Source organism: Sciurus carolinensis, chromosome 10 (genome assembly GCF_902686445.1).
Source record: "Sciurus carolinensis chromosome 10, mSciCar1.2, whole genome shotgun sequence".
In the NCBI taxonomy this organism is placed as follows: domain Eukaryota; kingdom Metazoa; phylum Chordata; class Mammalia; order Rodentia; family Sciuridae; genus Sciurus; species Sciurus carolinensis.
Window position 1 is genome coordinate 129918092 of NC_062222.1, and position 22600 is coordinate 129940691.

The window sequence follows — 22600 nt, forward strand, 5'->3', positions numbered from 1 at the left end:
GTGTGATGCCCAAGATTCTCTCCTCCATTCAGCGCAACCTCCCATCAGACCTGATTCCTAATTTCACACTAGAAGACACTTCAGAGTTTCCAATATACATAAATATCCATTATTGTGAATATTTGAGAATTAACATCATCTCGGATCATAATATTGATCCTTGTCCAAAAATATCATTTTTCATATCTTAAAACACAAGAAACTTCAACAAATCACAGGAAATTTCAAACATAGACAGAAATAGAGATAAGTAGATGAGTCCCATGCACCAGCCTCCGGCTTCAAGGATTTCTTAAGCACGACATTATTCTATTGACACTCTGAATGTATTCGTCTTATTTTCTCCTCACACTTGCATCTTGTATATTTTCAAGGAAATTCCAGACATTGTATCACTTAGTCCATAACTATTTCTATAAAAACTAGGAATTTTTATCATCTTGGATAATAATAGAATGATTGACACTGTACAGCTCCCTTGGCCCTTGAGGCCTTTTAAGAAAAAACGAAACGTTTGTATTAGATGTGCGATAGAAGTTTTGATTTAGATTTGTCTTTTTAATATCTGAAAATGAGTCACAATAGACCAATGAAATTGTTCCTGTAACTGAGAGTTACCAGAAAGCTAAAGAATTTGCATGAGATGTCATGGAAGGGCAGGACAGAGAGATCTAACAGAATTTGACAAGGACAACTGATGGGAAAAAAAATGAAACTGTTTCTTATTTATATCATGTGAAGGATGGGGCAGAGCATTTGACCCACTAGATCATCTTTGCAGAGTTCTCTGAAGAAGTCCAGGGTGTTACGGAGTGTTCTGCAGGGAAACCCCGTGGAACCTATGTCTAAGAGAATACTGGTGCACTCAAAGTTCTGAAATAGGATTTTATGTAGCTGTCAAGGCTTTCCAGTGAAGTTCTCAGAGTGCAGGGAGAACTCTCTGATGACTTGTTATAGAAATTCCAAGAAGACTTGGGTGCATTACAGGCCTATCTGTGCATGGTGGATTTGGGGAAAGGACGTGGGTGGAGCTAATCTTCAATTCCCCAACACGTTGAGGACTGGTGATGTGGCTGTCAAGTGTTCCAATTTTTGCTTTTACTAATAAAACCTGTCATACTGCCTTAAGATTGTTTAGGAAACACTAGAGAACTGGCACTGTTTTTAAAATGTTAGGTCATCCCAGAACCTTGGAATGCAGAGGCTGAGGGAGACCCGAATTGCCTTTGGAGGTGGTGGCCGCAGAACCAAGCATGTCACCCTGGAGTGTGGGCGGAAGGCAGGGCAATGCTACTCCCACCTCCATGCTGCACAGCCACGGAGAACAGGGGCAGAGCAAGCACTGTGCGGGACAGCCGGGAAGGCAGACCACAGGAGCCCCACAGCTGTGCTAACTTCAATTTGCTCACTTTCTGGAGAAATACTTGGTGTTTTTTTTTTCCCCCCATATTGATGGATTTAATATAAAAATGAATGGTAGTCAGACACAGAGAAACAGAACTCACACCCATCAGCTTCCCAGGGAATCAAGCTCTTATCTACACTAATCAACCGGGAAAGCCAGCCTGCTATAAGTAAGACTTGTACAACATCCGACCGCTACCTCCAGTAACAATCCAGGAAGCCAAACACTACCTGCTGGAACAATCAGTCCCAAACAGCCAGGACTTGATTGTCAACTGACAACTTCCCTAGTTTTGTCCCCACTTCCAACTCAAGTCCATCTGGAGACAACCAGATATGCACCCCTCACCACTCGCCCTGGAGGCCCTACCTCTGGTTTGCCACCTCCAGCTTCCCCACCTGCACAGCTTCCAACCAGGGCAGGGCGGAAGCCTCCAACCAGGGCAGGGCAGAAGCCTCCCTTTCATTCCATGACATTTTCCATTTCTCTGTCACTTTGAGTCTCAGTGGCCGACTCCCTTGTTCTCACTTGGTTGGTTTTGGTTTTGTCAGCGTGTCCTTCACCTCATTTCTCTACTCGTGGAACTCTCCAACAGGGAAGATGAAAACGATTGTTGGGGGCCCTGGTTCACGTGAGAAAGCCAAGCTTCCCTTGGTAGGGTTTGGAAGGGGAAGCCAGGCTCCTGTACATGAGTCACACCTGATACAGAACCAGGCACAAGTATGTGGACCACACAGGGAACTCCTCGGAGCGGTAATCCCATCTTATTTATCTTTGTGTCGTCCATATGGTGCCAGTGACTGTAATCAGCAACGTGCCATCTAAACTCTCATCTAATTTTAATGCTCCTCCTCTAATTCTAATCGTGCACCAAAATACAAGTGGGAAAATTAGTCTTTAATGCTGATTGAATTCTGGAGGTGACCATTGAGGAGTATGTACCAATACCCAACTCTCTCCTTTCATTCAGCATCGACCGAGTTTCCATCCTGTTGTCTCTTGACTGACATTTGGTGAAAGCCTCTTTACTGTCTTTTCTGCACTTGGAGTTTTTTGCCTTCAAGTTCAACCTCTAGTCTGTTGCTAAGGTGAACCTAAACAGCAGGCATTTGATAAATGAATATATGGTAAATGAATTAATATAACTTCCTTATTTAAAATCATTCCAATAATTTAATGCACTCTGTTTTTATTTGACCAAAAGAAAAATAAATAAATCTTTGGGGCAAAGAATATGTTGCAAAAAAATGCATGTGGATCTATTTGCTAGGCATTTGCAAAATTTTATAAATATATCACTTAAGGTATAAAATGAATTTCAACCTCTTTCATAGGGAGTTCCCATGTCAAAGTGTCAACTGAAGCTAGAGGCCTGATTTGAAAACACTTTGATTTTTCAACTGGATTCTAAATACATACAATCATTCATAACAGTGATGACAATCATAATGATGTTGATGGTGAAGATGATAGCTAACTTGTGTTTAATGTTACTCTCCAGGCACTGTGCCACCGTGGACACTGGTTCTGCTTTCCTAGGAGTTGCATGAGATGCATATGCCCTGATAGAAGCTCCATGAGGACATGATCTTAAGCAAGTCCTCAAAAGCAAGGACTCGTTCATCATGAGATCAGTGCAGGAATCCCAGGAAGCTCTCACAGTCACCACTGAATGATTTTATACTCCTCTTAGATTTATTGTTTACTAGGAAAACCTCCTAAAAGCACTTCTTCTTGCCTGCCTACGTAAATCACAGCTTCAGCGGGGGAAGGAACGTGTCCCAAGGCACACGCTGGTCATGGTTGGAGCAGAGATGCCAAGTGTTTGGTTTCAAGTGGAACTTTCTAGGGTCCCAAGTTTCCATCACAGTTTCTTCTCCTAAAGTGTTCAGCTAGGCTGTGGGTGGGTCTGAACAGCCAAGAGATCTTGTTGGGGTGTTCATCTTGGCCAGGGCACAGTGGGCTGATTTGGGGTAAGACAAAGAGAAAGGAGGGGAGTTTCAGGAGCCAGCATCTTGACTCTGGGCAAAGTCCCTTCATGAGAGAAAAGAGAGACATTAAGAGGGAAGGATGACTTGAGATCTTTTTCTTGCCGGAGGGGAAGTAGGCAGCTCCTGGCAGCCTGCTAATAATAACCTCCGGCCTGTTGAGAATAACAAGGAGCTGGCTCCAGGGCATCTCATTACACAGAACTTGGCTGGGGGCAAACACAAGGGGAAACCATAGGAGGTGCAAAGGGAAGGAGGGCTCTTGGCCAGCACATGAGTGGCACTGGTTGAAATGGTGAGACCCACCGTACTCTTGGATCTCCATAGCACCTTGGTGGCCAAGAAACCTACTCTGGCTTCCAGCTGGCCATGGCTGCTCCTTCTCTGGTGGGCAGGTGTGGCCACCGCAGTGCCCACATCTGGCATCCCAGGCTATTTGCTGGAAGGCCAGGACCAGGATCTATCTGAAGGGTGGTAACTGGCAACCCAGGGACTCCTAATTTAAAGGCAGCCTAGGACGGTGCCCATTTATTAAGTACTTCCTGTATGCTAGCCCTGCGTCCTGACCACGTAGTGAAGTAGGCATATTGTCTTCTTAATGCACTGAGGCTTCTAAATGGGAAAATTTGCTTAAAGTCTTGCAGCTGTGGAGTAAAAGATTTGGCATTCAAACCTGGATTTGTCTGGCCACTTACACAAACCCTTAGTTTAAAAGAGGACAGTGACTGTGCTTAATTCCTTGGACTGTTATAAAGGTTAATCGAAATAATTCACAGAAAATGGGTTACCAAGCACACACTAGGTGCCCTGTGAATCCCGGGTGACTGACAGTCACTGCACGCAGCTTTGGCTAGTTTTCTCTGCGCAGGGCCATTCTCTGTCTTGTGTTTTTCATGCCTCTCATTTCTGCACCTGCAAACCTTCAGAGTGCCAGCGTGGGCGGCAGGGAGGCCAGAGGCCTAGAGGTAACATGGCCATTCACTGAGGCACACCTCTCCACCTGAGACTTGTGTGACATTTTGTATGCCTAATGGTAGTGATGATAATACTAATAATAGCTTAGATTTATTGTTGACTAGGAAAACCTCCTAAATGCACTTCTTAGGCATCTCAGTTCTATTCAAATGGCCCAGAGAGTGGCAAACCCATGTTCCCTGCTTTGCTTCTTGCAGCAAGCACATGGGGCCTCCTGGCAAGGAGGCCTGTGGATATGAGCCAAGTACAGGGTCAGGAGCCACCCCAGACTCAACGAAGGCAGATTTAGTGGCAGGTGGTACCTCCTCCACACACATCCCTTTCCAGCCCAGTGTCCTCGGCAGATCTATTGTAGTGGAGAGAAAAGTGGAAAATCCAGCCATGAGTCACAGTGTGCTGGCGAGGACAGTTGAGCATCACAATTTGGCAAAAAAAGACAAAAGCAATGGAATGTTATTCTCGAGTCTAAATGAGTGGGCCTTCCACGTCCTCCCTCTCCTACTGACATCCCTCTGTGCAGCTGGTGGGTGACTCCTCTGGCTTTGATGGCCAGAGCCCTCACTGTCCAGCCATGTGACCTCAGGCAATTGCTGTGGGCAAATGTCACTCTGCTGGAGACTTGGAGTTCTCCTCCATAAACTGAAATATTAAAAATGCCCAAACCAAGGAAGATCGGTAGAGTCTGGTGAAGTTTTCATCTCATTAGCTGATATATCAGTGCCACTCAAGGAAAGCTGATTTCTGGTATGGGGGTGGGGAGCAGCTTCAAATCAGGGGTGCCCGAACCCTCTTGCTGAGGCTAGGACATGCAGGTCTCTGGAGACACCTCCATTGAGTTCTAGATGTGTGATTCCAGGTCAATTTTATCTCTATGATCAGGAAAACTCTCCCCAAGGAAACAATTCCTAGAGACCTGAAGGATGACTAGGAGGTATCTGGGAAAATAGATTTCAGGGTGGGATGGAGTAAGCTTTCCAGAAAGAACTAATGGCACTGAGAGAAACTGAGGTACTTTGGAGGAAGTGAGAGGAAGGTGGCGAGGCTGAGGGAATGTTGGAGACGAGGTGGAGACCATGGCAGAGGATAACTACACGTGTTCAAAATCTGCTGGGTGTTTTGGGCTAGATCTTAGGGGCAATAAGGAGCCAGTGAGGAATACGTTTGGGAGTAAGGAGACCATATATGCATTTCAGAAAGATCTCTTGGATCGATCTGGAGAAGCGATTGGAGGAAGCAAGAATAAAGGGACTCTGGCAGATAGCATCCTTGGGGAAAGGTGGATACCAAAGTCACCCCAATATCAGCCGTGACTCTAATAGGATTCTACCAGGCCATCACAATTGTGGTTTGTTTATTTATTTGTTGGACTCAGATGTGTGTGTGTGTGTGTATGTGATTCACTCTTAATATTTTTCTTATTAATTACTTCCAAAGTTTCCAATCAAGATACATGTCCTGTTTATTTTCTATGCTCTCTATGCCCATATAATTGCTGTTGTAGTCAGCTTTATCGCTCCTGTGATTAAAGGACCCTACCAGAACAACTGCAGAAGAGGAAAAGTGTATTTAAGGGCTCATGGTTTCAGAAATCTCAGTTCATTGACAGCTGGCTTTATTCCTCAGGTCTCCAGTTGAGGCAGAAAAACATGGCAGAAGAGCGTGGTAGAGGGAAGCAGCTCACATGATGATCAGGAAGCAGAGAGAGAGAGAGAGAGAGAGAGAGAGAGAGAGAGAGGAGACTCCACTCTCTAGATATAAAATATATACCCCAATATACCCCATAACTGCTTCCTCCGGCCACACCCCACGTGCCTCCAGTTACCACTCAGTTAACCCCATCAGGGATCAATTCGCTGATTAGGTTCAGGCTAGAACCCAAACCTTTTCCTCCAGAACTTCTTGCATTGTTTCACACGTGAGCTTTTGGGGGACACCTCACATCCAAACCATAACAATTGCCATAGGAAATTACTAACATTTTATTTTAAATGTATGCTTATTAAAGCAAAACTTATAAAAAAAAAGTTAAAAAATAAGTGTAAAATTATTTACGGTTCTATCTTTCAGATAGCCAGTTACCACTATAGTTTATTTCTTTCTGGTATTTTTGTCCTTTGTATGTGTGTGTGCACATGCATGCATGTGTGTGCACAGATCCTTTAGTCAAAGACTTTGAATATTACCTGTCCACGGTTGCTGTTTGCTTTTTCCTTAACCCAATAGTATGTCATAAGTATTTCCCTGATTATTCTTTGGAGCCAGGAATGGCCAAATAATATCCATGAAGTAGTTGTTTTATAATTTATTTAATTCCTTTCCCTCCTACTATTGGACAGTTAAGCTGTTTCCCTTTTTTTTCCTATTCTAAATGAGATTACATTGTGCACAGGCCCTTATCCCCATTTAGGATTATTTTCCTAGGATAGGTTCCCAGAATTGGAATTACTGGGTCAAAAGGTTTGCATGTTTTATGTCCCTCTTGGTGTGTGCTGCCAAAGTGCTTTCCAAAAGGCTGTGTGAATTGGTACTGCCCCACCCGAGTGAAGACACAGTTCAGGGAAGCGTACAGTCCTCACTCTCAGGCACCTTTTGTCCCTGCAACACAGACAGAGCCTCAGAGTCTCAGATTTGGAAGTCACTTTCAAGGCCTGCAAAGCTGATGTCTACCGTGGAGAGAACATTGCAGCTTATTCCACGGTGGTGTTGGTAATTGTACCGACTCTGGGTTGAGTGGCAGCTCAGAAGTAATTTTACATAAAAACCCCAAATTCTGCACAGCTGTGGCCAGGAGCTGGGTTGTTGACTTGTCATCTCTCAGAACTGGAACCGTGCCTGGCTCACAGTGCGGGCTCCATCTATACTGGCAGAATTGGAGGTAGGTGGTGAGACAACAGCCTAGGTTGAAGCTACCATCTCAGTGTCTTTGTGGGTTGATGGCTCTGGAACAGAATAGTCCCCTTCCAATGTGGCCAGGGCTCAAGGGCACCAGAGGCCCTGCACCCCTGAGGAGCTTTTTATGCAGGGTGTTTGACGTATAGGCCAGTCTCGAAAGCTCCCAGGTGTCCTTACTGGGCAATGTGGTCAGGAGTCAGGTGATCGGAGGGCAGTCAGAGGCCCAGGGGGCAGAATCCACTTCTAAGTCTTCCCCTTCCAAGGTGTCACCGACCCAGCTCTACCTGTGACTTTTGGGTTGACCGTTGGTGCTATCTGGTCTTTGCCTGCTGCTCAGGCAATCTAGAACCTACCATTTCCCCAGTCCTAGGCAAGAGCTGGCCTTGGCCACTCCACACAGTTTATTCATTCCATGGAAGCTCATGGAGCATCTCCCGGGTCCAGTGCCTGCTTTTTCCTGGTGGCGAGGGTCGGACACACCAGTGCTAGGGTCCCATACCCCTAGCTCTCGCAGAGCCTGGGGCTTTGTTCCTGTTACTCTTTTCCAAGCTGCAAGGTTTTCTTTCCATTTGTTCACTTGGTCCAACTCCCTTCTCACTAAAAGCCCCTTTATTAATCTTCAGCTACACACCCAGGCATTGGTCACACACAGAACAGAGGCAATGTAGCCCAAGTGTGCCGTGTGCCGGGCTGCACAGCCCCAGGACCCTTGCTGATCTGCTGTGGCCAAGGCCCCACGCTGGACATTTCATGCGGGTGAGTGTTTTCACTCTTCCTGTAACAGTGGAAGGAAGTTCCTACGACAGGCATGTTATTTCCATTGCTCGGATGGAAAGACTGAGGCTCAAGGGACAAGTCATTTTCTTGAGGCCATGTGGTCTTAGGACACCTCTGTGTTTTACCGTCTCTTTTCAATAAGTAACTGTACAAACTAAAAAGGGTGGAGAAAAAGAGGGATTGGTGATTGAGATCGAGATGGGGGAGATTCTGTTTGAGGATGAGGAAGGTCACTCTAAGGAAAGGACGCTTTAGGGAGCACTCAAAGATGACTTATCCAGGGAGGGCAGAAGGCGCCTTCTGGGAAAGGGAACAGCATGTGACAGGGACCTGGAGCAGGAGGGGACACTGGGAATTCTAGGAACTAAGGGACAGGGGTTTGGAGCTTATAGGATAAAGTAACCCAGAAAAGTGGTCAGAGAAATAGGTGAGGTCAAATCGGTCAGGGCACGAAGAGCTTGACTTTTGCTTTAAAAGCAATCGTAACCATGCAAGGGTTTCGAGCAGGGGAGGCGATGCTGTTCGTAATGTTTAGCATGATTTTCCAGGGGCTCTGTAGAGAAAGGATCAGAGAGGGCTGGCAAGGAGAGGAGGGTGACCAGCAGGGTGGTTAATACAGCTAAGAGGGCAAAGATGATCACAGTTGGTTACTGTGGCACCAGGGGTTGAAGAGAGAAATGGAGAGATATGAAACACGTTTTTGCTTGAGTCCTGATGGGAACCTCTTCAGTGCTTTCCCTTTGGCTGCCTGGAGTGCCTTCTCTCTGCTTCCCTAGCATCCCGCCCTATGTCATGAGTGACCAGTTCCACTTTATTTCATCAGCTTCCTGTCTGCACTGCGAGCTGCCTGTTTTGCTAATTGTTTTGCTCATTTCTGTCCCACTAGACTGGGGGTTGCTGCGGAGTTGGTACTTGATGAGTGTTTTTAAAATCTGTCGATCACTTGCTGGCGACCGATCACTACACAGCTTCTAGAATACGTGCCCACGTGCGGACTGTGCTCCAACCCCCAGGAGGTGGCTATGGTTCCATCCCCATTTTACAGATGAGGAAGTAAAGGTACAACGAGGCCCATTGTCTTTCACACATGCATGTAACTTGGAAGTGCTAGAGCCACGTGCCTACTCCGGCAGTGCTGGGGAGGACCCCTGTGTGAGCCCGGCTCTACTACAGGCGTCTCTTCCTCCAGCCAGGTGTGTGCATTGAGCAGGGTCCTCGCAGTGTCCTCTCCAAAATGGAAACCTGGCCACAAGGCAGCAGGTGGCAGGCGAGTGTGCCTGGAACCCAGCCAAACTCGTCCGTGTTTGCGTGTTATGTTATTATTTGACTGCAAAAAGGGATTGACTACCAATATGTGCTCCAGGATGAATCTCAAAAACATGAGGTTAAGTGAGAGGCACAAAAGGTCATGAAATATGCGGTGGCATATCTCAGCAATGCAGGAGGCTGAGGCAGGAGGATGGCAAGTTTGAGGTCAGCCTCAGCAACAAAGTGAGACCCTGGCTCAAAAATCAAAAACCAAAAGGACGGAAGATATAGCTTAGTGGTAAAACACCCCCGGATGAATTCCAAGCACCAAAAAAGAAAGAAAGAAAGAGGAGGTTACATATTGGATGCAGCCATTTCTCTGGAAGCTATGGAGCCAAGCCTGGCACATATAAGGTACTGGATAGATACCTGAATAAAAACCAGCAACCGGTCATGCATATTGTGGAGTTGCAAAGTAGCACTGTGTAGTCTCTTAGGATGCAGAATTTACATTGACAACTATACCCAGAGTCTTAAAATTGCACACGTCCCTGATTTAACTTTAAGAAAACAATAAGAGTCAAAACTGGAGGTAAAAGTCTGCTTGCTGTTTATGGTGAAATCCATTTTTCACTGTTATAATTGATTTTGTCTAAAATTAGAGGTCGAAAATGTCAATAGCACATCAACAAAGGCACTCTCTTGCAACCATTAAATTCTATGCCCTATAAGAACATTTAATGACCAAAGCTAATACTCTCAATGTATTTCTTAGGGAAAACATAGGCTACTGAAGGGTAGTTCTAGTTTGGAACATTCATTCTGGTTTAAATATAATATACACATCCAATAAGAAGATGAGAAGACCCAGAACCAAAATATTAATGTGACCGATCACTGTGGGGGAGGGTTATGATTTATATCTTCTGCTTTCATTTCTATTGTATTTTTCGAGTTTCCTGCAAGAGGCAATCAGCATATTCCTTGTGGTTTTAGAAACAAGTTGATAAATGCCGCAGAGAACCAAAGCAAACCCTCTTTTCCCACCCGACGGGCAACATGCGACGTGCGTGAGACACGCCCTTTCTCAAAGAAATAAACAGATGATAATAGAAAAGAATATTTTTGGCTATTTCTTCTAGCGTATTTTCTCTTTCTCTTCCCACTTCCTAACCTTTTTTCTTTTGGTTCTTCAATGTATAACTCTAGCTCCTTCTCTGGTTGGTGCCAGACTTAAACATTGGGTTAAAGTCCCAAACTCTCTTTTCCTATGCTTTCTCATTGAGGAATTTGAAAGCAAGGAGTTTTGGATTTTAGACATCTGGTAATGGCCAAGATTTTTGGACTTGTTTTGCGAGGGGATGTATTTGTTCAGTTGAGCAAGTGTGAAACAAATGCTTTCAGCGTGTCAATTAATCTTAGCAGCCTGAGTGATGTAAGGGTTCTCTCACTCGTGTTTTATGATGTTTGGTTTCATAAAAAATATGTTTGGTTTCAAGGCATTGGCCCCTGTTCTCTGTTGACGAGGAACAAATTTGGAGTATGGAAAGCATTTTGAATTGCATCCCAAACCTCGTTTGTTTTTTAATCATCAACTGGAACTCTATGATAGCTATGACTAAAACGTTTTGAGTTCATGAAAACATTTATTTTGGTAGGAAAAAAATAGAACAGCAATAGAATCAGAGTGATTGACACCTTGTTTTGCCAAGAGACTCTTGGTGGAGGGTTTTGGTGACGGGTTTAGAGGGCTGTTATTGCTTATCAGAGAAAGGAGAAAAGGAGACAATCTAAATTTAGTTCACAGAGTATAAAATGTAAAAGAAGCAAAACAAAAGGACTTTCTAGTCAAGTCGGGGAACTGTGGCCTGATTTGTAACAGCTGGGTTGCAGCCGAGTTCTCTTTTGATCACACCAGAGTTGAAGTTCACAATGCCCTCAATGGTCTAAAATCTGTCTGTACCCCCCAAAGCCCTGTTAGAGAACACTCTTCATCTTTAATCAAGCTTAAGGCCAAGAGCTGCCATGGGCAATGCTTATGTTATAAAGTCTAGTACAAGAGTCCTAACATTGAAATGTGTGTGTATGATTTTTAAGGAGAGAAAGGAAAGGAAAAAAAACCTTATATTAAAAAACAACAAGAAGTCGGAAAGAAATCCAACAAAATGTTACTTGCTTTTTGTTATGATCCTGGATCTGTTGGTTTCCCTCTCCTGCACTCTATTTTCTGAAACTCTTGATGATCACGCCTCATCTTTGTAATAAAAGATTCAACCACTCTTCTAACATAAAGTGCCAATCACTGGGTTTAGAGATTCAAAGTTGGTTAAATCCCTTCTCTGCCCAGAGGATGCTTGTGGCGCTCTAGGAGGGAGACGAAGAGGGAAGAAGGGAATAACTGGCACGAGAGAGGTGGACTTGGGGTCCGAGTGTGAATTTAAAAGGCAATGGCCATTAAACTGTGTGAAGAGAATCAAAGTTTGAAGACAGTTAAATGCACAGGACAGTGATGACAATACCCCAAGTTCATGAAGGGAAGAAGGGCAGGTCTCGGGCTCGGGCTGTTCTGTGCAGCTCCAAGTGTTTGAGAAGATGAAACCTAAAAACTGAGAGGACCTGTTGTGACTTTGGGATGAGTTGATTTGAGAAGCACAGTGATTCCTTATCTCTACCGGCAGAGGCTGGGACTTGATGCGGCTCTGACTCCCTTTATATTTGTGTGGTAAACTTGCTCCCCTGGCTTGCTTAGATAGATAATCTTCCTTTTTAATTTTACCTATAACTGAAGCACATCCCTTTTAGGAGAAATTGAGCAATAAAGAACTCCGGAAATGGGTTAGAAACCAGTTTCTTAAAAGAGAACACGGACTCTGGAATAGATCTCAAGGGATTTTCCAAAGGGCCTGTGCATTCACTTGGACTTGGTGCTGTTTGTGTTGGCTGTTGAGAAGTTCTTTTGGAGTGCCTGTTAATTTTTAGCATCCCATCCATGATGCACTTGGTTGGGTTTGCTCACATTGGTTATTTCTGGGTCAAAGAAGAGTTATTCATTTGTTACACAAACATTTATTTAGTGCCTACTCTGTGCCTGTCCTGTACTCAGAGCTGGGGTGACAACAGATGGCAATAAGCAAGCCCTAACCTCTGTAAAGCAACAGGAAATACTCACAGGAAGTAAATATGGGATAGGTGCTGAGCTGTATTTGTTTTCTCTTGCCCCTGTGACAAATTATCACAAAGTTAGTGGCCTAAAGCAGCACAGTTATTTTCTAACAGTGCTCGAGGTCTGAAGTCTAGAGTGGGGTTCACATGCGGAGCGGAGGGCAGGGATGGACTCTGGTGCAGAGGGCTGCCTCATGCTACTGGAGGTCCCTCTGCTTGGTGTCTTTAAAGGGTGCTGTTTGTTTAGATCAGTTGGTACCAGTCATCTTTTAGAGTGGACCCACCTGGGTCCTAATTGCAGGGCTGGCGAACCTCAGGAGAGTTGCATACCTACTCTGAGCCTCAGCTTTCCCTTCCTTGTTTTGGAGACAGGCTGCTTCTTGCTAGGGTTGTTGTGACAATGAAGTAAGGTAAGTGAAGTATGTGGAACTTTCTAGAAGCTTAAAGACATGGTCTTCTAATGCTCTCTCTCTCTCTTCTATTGCTGGCTGTGCTAGGACTGATAGAATTCTAAATAGTTTTCCATTCCTGCAAGATCTCAGGAGGGTCAGAGAAAAGGTGGTGGAGGACAGAAGCAGAGGGAAGCGACGAGAGAGAGAAGATGCTACACCAATGGCTTTGAAGATGGAGGAAGGGGTCACTCTCCAAGAAAGGCAGGTGGGCTCTAGAGGATAGAAAAGAAGGAACTGGCTTGTTCTCTAGAGCCCCTGATAGGAACACAGTCCTGTGAACCCATTCTAAACTTCTGACCTTGAGCACTGTTAGATAATAACTGTGCTGCTTTAGGCCACTAACTCACTAACTTTGTGATACTTTGTTACAGCAGCAAGAGAAAACCAATACCTGCTATTTCAGCATGTGAAAACAGGAGATCCTGCCAGAGCTGTATGCAACTATAAGAAGTGGGATTATGGGACTGGTTAATGATTTCTGAAGCCAGAAAATGTGAGCTTGAAGAACAGCCCCATCATGTACCTACTTGTGATTAATTATGAGAAAATGACAGATTCTCTGTGTCACAGCATGCCTGCTGTGAAACAGGATGAAAGTTAGGAGAGGGTTAGGATTTTTAAGGATATTAGGACATTGTAGGTACACAAATAAATGTCAATGGTCATTAATGTAAATGGAGTCTTATTGGAATGGACTTAGTGTTTTCCTGGAACAATGGAAGATGAATGAATGATTGCTGTCAGGAAACAGGTAGAAACTCACCTGGCTGTTGAATAATACCAAAGGATCATTTTAGTTGTATACACATGAATTTGCACCAAGAGTGGTTTGTGGGGGCCAATGGCAGTTTATTTTCCTTCCTGTTCACATGTGGAACAAGAGATTCAATTTGGATGACAGGCACTGCTGCTTTTCAAATCTGTTTTGTTTCGTGGTTGTAACTTCCAACGGATGTTGAAGCTTTAGCAGACAGATAAAGTGACGCCCTTTGACCCTTTTGCAATTCTGCTGGTCTCTGGTAGATCATAGGCTGCCTTGTGGCTGCTTTGTGAAAGTTATTCCCCTGATAGTTCTGAAAACCAAGGAGGAAGCACATGCCTATGAAGCATTTTGTGGTTTTTCTAAGTTTACCTAGTTAGGGTAATACTGTTCTCTAGTGTATTTTCTAAAAAGAAGACTTACTGCTTGTGTGAATCTAACCCAAGGAATTGATTCTGAATTTGCTAAAAATAAAAGCATACAAAGATGTTCATAGCAGCATTCTTAAAAACAGAAAAAGATAGGAATGAGCTGAAATGCTAGACAAGAGTGGAATAGTTAAATATACAGTGATCTTGTCACTTAGTGGAATATTATGCAACTAGTTCAAAGTGTGGTGTTAATGACTTTGCCATAATAAGGTCTACATGTGCAATAAACTATTATGAGAAAAATTGGGAGACAAAAAAATCACTGAGATTATAATGATTATGAAACACCCATTAGTAACTTAGTGGAAAATATATCAAAATACCAATAGACACTGTGTTAAGGTGGCACAATCGTGCATAATTTTTTTCTTTCTATTTTCTAGATATTTAAGAATACAGTTATTTATGTCTGTAAGATAAAAATTAGTTAAATGAAAATATCAAACAATAAACCAAAGCTTTAGAATAGTGTGGAAGATGTCCAAGAAAGTTGTACATGCCCACGCTTATAACTCTAAGTTAAAATGCAGAGGGTTCTGTGATTTCCTTAATTGTTTTTGGTGGTTGGAAAGTTGGGTGAGAAATTTTGACCATTAACACTTAGCAGGGCTGCGGAAACTGTTTTAGCACGTACACTTTCTGCCTTTAAGGCAACTGATTGATTTCATGCAGAATTATTTGCTTCTCCAAATAATTCTGATCATTTCATTAACCCCCATCTTCACACTGGGGCATGGGGAAAATACAAAGAATAATTCTATTGATGATTTATGAAGGGCTGACTGTGTGCCACAGCCTGTGTGGGATGCTTACATGCATTATCTTAGTATAGCCTCACCACTCTGCTAGATAGCTGTCTTCTACAGATTTCGTAGATGAGATGCTCAGGGAAGTGAACAAAACGTGCACAGGGCTGTGTGTTGATTGAAAAGGAAGGAGGTTCAGACCCAGGGTTGTTGGATTCTGCAGCTCACTTTGTTACCTAGGAACCCCAGGCACGTGGTTACCCCGAGAGCCCCGGGGTAATTCTGTGTAACACTCTACAGGAAGTTCAACAGCATCTCACTGGACTCACATCTTCCCTACCCTAGCTCCCTATTCACGCTCACAATGACTTTTGAAAGATTCAGACAATAAAAAGCATATGCACTGAAAATAATTCTGCCTCCCATATCATCTCTCATTCCCTGCTTTTTCTTCCCTGAGACCACCAATGAAATTGGGGAGCACTAAATAAATGCAGACAGACACCAGGGACCCATTGCTAAGATCTAATGACTCAGAATCTCCTAGGTCTGTCCAGGAATGTGGATTGTCAACAAGCTTCCCCGATAGCCTGGGACTGATGGCCACCACTCCAGGGGTACAGGGACGCCCAATGTACTAGCAAACCAGTACGTCAACCCTGGGTATGTCGATGAAATTTCAGTTACACACAGTCTTTCAGGATGATAGGACTTTGAGAAAAAAAACAGACAATTTTTTTCTTGGCTTTGTCAAATTCATCAATTTAAAAGAGTGGTATAATTTACATGGAGAAGCAGAAGCAAAATTGAAAATTGACCTGAAAATTCCCTCTGTCCTTGGGCCCCAGCTGGTGTATTGGTAGAAGTATGAGCTGGAGGAAGACTGGATCTCTTAGTGGGTTTGGGATGCCCTAATAAAATATCACAGATTGATTTCTCACAGTTATGGAGGCTGGAAGTCCAAGATCAAGGTGCTGGAAGATTGGATTCCTGGTGAGGGCCCATGTCCTGCTTGCAGTCAATGCCTTCTCGCTGTGTACTCACATTGTGGGGGGAGGGAGGGAGGGAGAGGGGGAGGGAGAGAAAGGGGAGGGAGAGAGAGAGGGAGAGAGAGAGAGAGGGAAAGAGAGAAGGAGAGAGAGAGAGAGGGAGAGAGAGGGAAAGAGTGATGGAGGGAGAGGGAGAAGGAGAGACAGGGAGGGAGAGAGAGAAGGAGAGGGAGGGAGGGAGAGAGAGGGAGGGAGATAGAAAGGGAGGGGGGATAGAGAGAGGGAGAGAGAGGGAAGAAGAGAGAGGAGAGAGAGAGAGGGAGAGAGAGAGGGAAGGAGAGAGAGAGAGGGAGAGAGAAGAAGAGAGAGGGAGAGAGAGAGGGAGAGAGAGAGGGAAGGAGAGAGAGAGGGAGGGAGAGGGACAGAGAGGGAGAGAGAGGAGAGAGAGAGGGAAGGAGAGAGAAAGGGAGGGAAGGAGAGAGAGGGCGAGAGAGAGGGAGAGAGAGAGAGAGGGAAAGAGAGAAGGAGAGAGACAGAGAGGGAGAGAGAGGGAAGGAGAGAGAGGGAGGGAGAGAGAGGGGGAGAGAGGGAGGGAGAGAGGGAGGAGAGAGGGAGAGAGAGAGGGAGGGAGAGAGAGGGAGGAGAGGGAGAGAGGGAGATAGAGGAGAGAGAGGGAGAGAGAGGGAGGAGAGAGGAGAGAGAGAGGGAGGGAGAGGGAGAGAGAGGAGAGAGAGGGAGGGAGAGAGAGAGAGAGAGAGAGAGGGAAAGAGAGAAGGAGAGAGACAGAGAGGGAGAGAGAGGGAAGGAGAGAGGGAGGGAGAGAGAGGGGGAGAGAGGGAGGGAGAGAGAGGGAGGGAGAGAGGGAGAGAGAGAGGGAGGGAGAGGGAGAGAGAGGGAGAGAGAAGAGAGAGAGCAGAGAGAGGGAGGGAGAGAGAGGTGGAGGAGGGAGCAAGAGCTCCTGGGTCTCCTCCTCTTTTCATAAAGTCGCCAGCCCTATCATGGGAGCCCCACCTTCATGGCACATCTAAACCTAAATCTAAACCTAAACACCTTCCAAAGTTCCCTCCTCCAGATACCACCATATTGGAGGTTAGGGGGAGCACAAGAATTCAACCCATAACACTGGGCTTCTTGTCCACTCTGCCAATGACGGCGGGTGCAGTTGCAGGTTTGAGGGAACTGACAGGACCAGCTCAGGGGTAGCTGTCCTGGGGCTGAGGTGGGGAGGGTGACGGTGACCGGGCAGACAGGTTTCTAGCCCAGACGCCCTGCCCTCTCCCCACATCGTCCCTCAAGACAGCTCCCCATCAGTGTATGCTTAGTGTTAGACTCCAGGCGTTCAGATTTCTTCAGTCTTTTTTCTTTTTAAACTAATGCTCTTTGACTTTTCCAGAATCCAATCTGGGATATCACGATGCACTCAGTGTCTTATTTTGTCTGATTAAGATTTTTAGTCAAGCCAGTGTCTCCAGAACAACGGCTGAAGGAACTGTTGGACAGGCACCAGATTAACTGATCATAGGTGTCTTTCTTCCAGAGGGGCTCGAGACAAAAGAGGATCCGCCACCACCCAGGTGAAGCTGCAAAGTCTTTGGGGTCAAGCAGAGTGGGTCTCACTTTGCCCTCTAGAAGACACCAGACAAGCCCCTGAGCCCCTGGACTTCAGGATTCGTATCTCTAAAATGGGAGAACCAAATCTAACTTTGCAAGATTTGAGGAAAGAGTGAGTTTGGCACAGAGTACAATTCTAAGTGGCATTCTGACTGCGGCAGCTGTTTCTCAGGTCTATCTGGTGCTCTTGTCCTTCAAGTTACAGCTCTTGTCCTGGCTGCACGATGGGTGATACCTCTGGGCATTCTTGTCCCATGTCCAGCTGGTGTTCTGATACACTTGCCTGTGTCTGGAGGAATGTTTGGTTGCAGCTGCTCTGCACTCTGAGGACGGACCTCTGATAGCTAGTGTTTTGATCATTCTATTGAGGTGGGATTTAAAATACGTACCCTAATTCAGTTCTTCCAATCTGGAAAAAGTTTACTCAATTAAAGCATATTTATCATAGACAATTAGAGTATACAGATAACAAAAGCAAGAAAATAGAAATCAGCTGTAATTAGACCACCCAGAAATAACCTTGTTATCATTTTGGGATTTGCAACTGGAAAATCATTTTCTCTCTCTCCCTTCCTTTTTTAAAAATCACACTGTTCTGTGCTTTGCTTTTTGCATATCCTATTGTCCCTTACTATAGCTGATCAATTTCCATGTAATAGGATGCAATTTCACAACATAATTGTTAAATTATATTATGTGATATATTGGAATTGCTTTCATTAATTGCTGGATGGTATGGTTGTTTTCAGTTTTTGTTTTTGCCAATAATATTGCAGTAAGCATCCCTCTAGTAACATCTTTGTGCACCACTTTCCAATTAAGATGTTGGAAAGCCGTCGTAATCAGTCCCACCCTCTTTCCTCCTACTTCCTTTACAGAACCCCTTACACTGTTGGTTCATGCGGTGTCTTCCCAGGTGGACTGTATGCTCCTTTGAGGACAGTGAACCCATGGATTCCCATCTTCAATTCCCCTCTAACACTTAGCACGGCGGAGGGAACTTTGTGTGTTTCTACTCTCAGTCTGTTATCTTAAATTTGTGTCATCATGGTTGGTTCTGCCTGGACATTTGCCATCTATGTTCTGGGCTCTGGTCCACACCCTCGCTCATTCAACAGAGACCTACTGGATACTTGCTATGTGCAAAAAATGAATCTGTGTGCTGGGAAAACAGCAGAAAATAAGAGAAAAAAGTCCTGCCCTCAGGGAATGGCATTATGCAGTTGCAGACAGCTATCTGACAAGTGAGCAAACGCAGTGGTCATTTCAGAGGTCAGAAGTGCTGCGAAGACTAGAAAGTCATCCGCAGGAGAGGGGATCATGGGGAGACGCTGGGCGCTAGTTGAGGAGGAGATCAGAGGTTTCTCTGAGGATGCGTCTAACGATGCCAGCTGTGACCAGAGGATGTGGAGGAATGAGAGGTCCCTGCAGATGTGGTGCACAGCAGGAGCTGCGAAGGAGAGTGAGCTGGCAGAGGGTGAGGCCTTGAAGACTGGAGGGGCCGGACAGGGATCAGCCCATGCAGGGTCCCTGGGGGGGAATTTAATTTTTTTTTTTTAAAGTCAATGGAAATTTCTTGAAGGAATAAGGAGAGGGACATGGCCTGGTTTTTGTTTTTAAGAGATCCCTCTGGGCTGTCGCTGTTGCTGCTGCTGCTACCACTACTGAGGCTGAGCAGAGCCCTTAGTGCCACGCTGCCACCCGCCCACCCCAGAGTAGCCCTGGGCCCGCCCGCCTGCCTGCGTCCAGATTTTTAAGAAATACAATGTCTAATGGTTATGAAGACCACATGGCCGAAGACTGCAGGGACGACATCGGGAGAACAAATCTGATCGTCAACTACCTCCCTCAGAACATGACCCAGGACAAGTTGCGTAGTCTATTCAGCAGCATTGGTGAAGTTGAATCTGCAAAACTGATTCCGGATAAAGTAGCAGGGCACAACTTGGGCTCTGGCTTTGTGAACTACCTGACCGCCAAGGATGCAGAAAGAGCAACCAACACGCTGAATGGCCTGAGGCTCCAGTCGAAAACTATCTAGGTGTCCTATGCTCGCCCGAGCTCAGAGGTCATCAAAGATGCCAACTTGCACATCAGTGGGCTCCCAAGGACCGTGACCCAGAAGGATGTGGAGGACATGTTCTCTCAGTTCGGGTGAATCACCAACTTCCGGGTCCTTGTGGATCAGACCACACAGTTTTGTCCAGAGGGGTTGCATTTATCCGGTTTGACAATCGGTCAGAAGCAGAAGAGGCAATTTCCAGTTTCAATGGTCATAAACCCCCAGGTTCCTCCAAGCTCGTCACAGTGAAGTTTGCAGCCAATCCCAACCAGAACAAAAATGTGGGGCTCCTTTCCCAGCTCCACTCGCCTGTGAGGCGGTTCGGGGACCCTGTGCATCACCAGGCGCAGAGGGTCAGGTCTCCCCTGTGGGTGTAGATCACTTGAGTGGGCTTTCTGGTGTCAATGTCCCAAGAAAACCTTCTTCGGGCTGGTGCATCTTCATCTACAACCTTGGGCAAGACGCTGATGAGGGCATCCTCTGGCAGGTGTTTGGCTCCTTGGGCGCAGTCACCAATGTGAAAGTGATTCGTGATTTCATCACCAACAAGTGCAAAGGGTTTGGTTTTGTGACCATGACAAACTATGAAGAAGCTGCAATGGCCATAGCAAGTCTGAACGGCTACTGCCTGGGGGACAAAATCTTACAGGTTTCCTTCAAAACCAACAAGTCCCACAAATAACTGGCTCATACTTTTTTTTGTATGGAATAGATAATTAAGAGTGAAGAAGTTGAAACTTTTTTGTTAGTGTACAACTCATTTTGCGTCAATTTTCACCAAGTGTTTGTCTTAGTCTAAATGAGAAGTGAAAAGGTTTTCTTACTCTGGGATGCAATTGACATGTTCAAATGTTTAAAATCCCACAATGTCAGACCAATTTTAAGTTTCTTAAGTTATTTCCTTTAAAGTATACATTAAACAGAAACCTAAGCAGACTGCGTTGACTAACCAGTCCCTCTGGATGGTGGTGAAACTGAAGCATGCTTTACTTCTAAGACTCTCTAACACTTGTTTCATTTGATGTCTCCACAAACTGGTTTAAAAAACATGATCTTTTAGTTTTAGTTTTTAATCTAAAGATGTTAGGCAGATGCCGAGTGTGCGTTTTCTCAACTGCTTTAGCATTTTAAGCAATGTATGCTTTGGTTAACAGGAAATTACTTTCCCAAGCAGGTCCCTCTGCCACCTCCTGCTCACTCAGTTTTGGGCTCTGCCAAGTGGTCCTGGGAGTGGCAGTGGGCCAGTGCGACGTGGGCCACCACCAGGGAGGGGAGGGTCCCACACATCAGGCCAGGCTGGGCCCTCCAGAGAAGGACACAGAGGTGTTTCATAAGCCCGGGCACCAATGGGAATGGACCAAAGAGTTTCAGGGAAACTCCATTATATTCCAGAGTCAGACCTGAGCTCCAGGCACACCTGAAAACTTGTCACTGCTCTGACATCCCGAATTTCTGTCCACACATTGCATGCACAGTGCCCCACACATCAGATACTGATGTTCACAACGATTTCTCCAGTTTCCAAGAGCATTTAACATAGCTTGAATACATAAGATAGCTCTATTTTTTAACAACACACAAACATTTGAGCATTGTATTTCTCACTTCCCTCCTTGTGAGTGCTACACTTTTTTCTAAGTTAGCCGAATTTTGTTTTGGAATTTTGCTTTCATATGGACACTCAACAGAAAAAGTACTTACTTCTTGCCAGTTATCTTTGATTTGTAGTTTTAAAGATTAACCCTCAAAATTCTCTTCATAACTGCCTTGACATTTTGGGTTGTTCTGTTAATTTTCTTTTGCTTTTTTGTGTTTTTTGTTTGTTTTTACTTTTGCATTTAAGACCATTAAATTTGATTTTGTTTTGCTCAGAACAAAAAAAAAGGAGAGAGATCCCTCTGCTCAAGTTTCATCTTGAACTAACTAATCAACCTACAGGATGAGCCCTGGGCAGGGAGGAGGACAGCTTTTCAGCAGGTGCTGGTGAGAGGAAGCAATTGGGCTTCTGAATATGAGTTTCCTGATCTTCCCAACAGCACCTACTGTTATTAAATTGCTATACCTTTGCTACCAGAAGCTTGATGTGCTGGGTGGCAACTTATGCTCATCTGCATTCTCACTTCCCAGCATCCTTTGGAAGATGGGCTTTGGAGACCTTGGACACACGTCTGCCTACAAGGTCTGAGCAGACATCTTGGGGGCATTCTTCTTATAGGCTTTGCCTCTGTTGAAAAGACACAGACACAACTGGTACTTCCCTCTCTCCTCTGCCTGCCTCCAGCGCAGATGTGACATCTGAATTGAGAGCCATCTTGCTGTCATTTGATGACGGGCATGAAAGGTAGATCAGGATAGACAGCGGGAAGAGGGAAGCAGCCTGGGTTCCTAATGGCTTTAAGGAGGATCAGAGTCAATGCGGGTGACCACCCGACATATTGTAAAATAAAAACCTTGCTGGTTTTAGCCACGGTGACTCAGGTACTCTGCTGCTTACAGTCAGGTGTTCCTAACTGATTCATTAATCAGTGAGGAAAAGTGGGAACTGATTCAATTAGAGATTCCACGGGAGATTCCACAAATCATTGGAGTTCTGACCATCACAATGTGTATTAAAATTGAAACAGTCATTGAATCCAATGTGTGAGGACTGTGTGCCATGGAATTAGGGCTCCTGATCTCAGAGGCTACAGGGAAGTGCCATGAAATGTCACATAATAGACAGTGTTTCCCATAGTGCTGTGCAGAGAGGTGAGCCATGCTGAAGGTTTTAGTGCCAAGGTGACTGGGGTTTCCTTTCTGCTCAGGCTGTTTGGGTCCCTTGATCTTGTTCCCATTAAGAATGAAATGACACTCTTGTCAGCCCTGCTCTGTCCATGCCACTTTAAAGTCCCAAGTACACACACAAAATCAAAGGACATACAATTTAGTGATCCTGGTCATGGACTTATGCAAATACATTTGGGCTTGGCTCGTCCCCTCTTCTGTGGTGAGATTATTGAGATGGGTCTCCCTGACATAATCTCTCTGAAGTGTGATTTATAATGCTAGCATAATAAACACCTACTATATTCTAGACACTTCAAGAAGCACTTTAATCTCTAA

General features: G+C 45.0%; 1 protein-coding gene and 1 pseudogene across 3 annotated transcripts in view; one reads left to right on the top strand and one right to left on the bottom strand.

Moving 5' to 3' along the window:
* C1qtnf7 (C1q and TNF related 7) overlaps positions 1 to 22600 on the bottom strand; it is a 104969-nt gene that overhangs the window by 20742 nt on the left and 61627 nt on the right. The window lies entirely within an intron of this gene.
* LOC124995017 (ELAV-like protein 1) lies at positions 19180 to 20180 on the top strand (annotated as a pseudogene).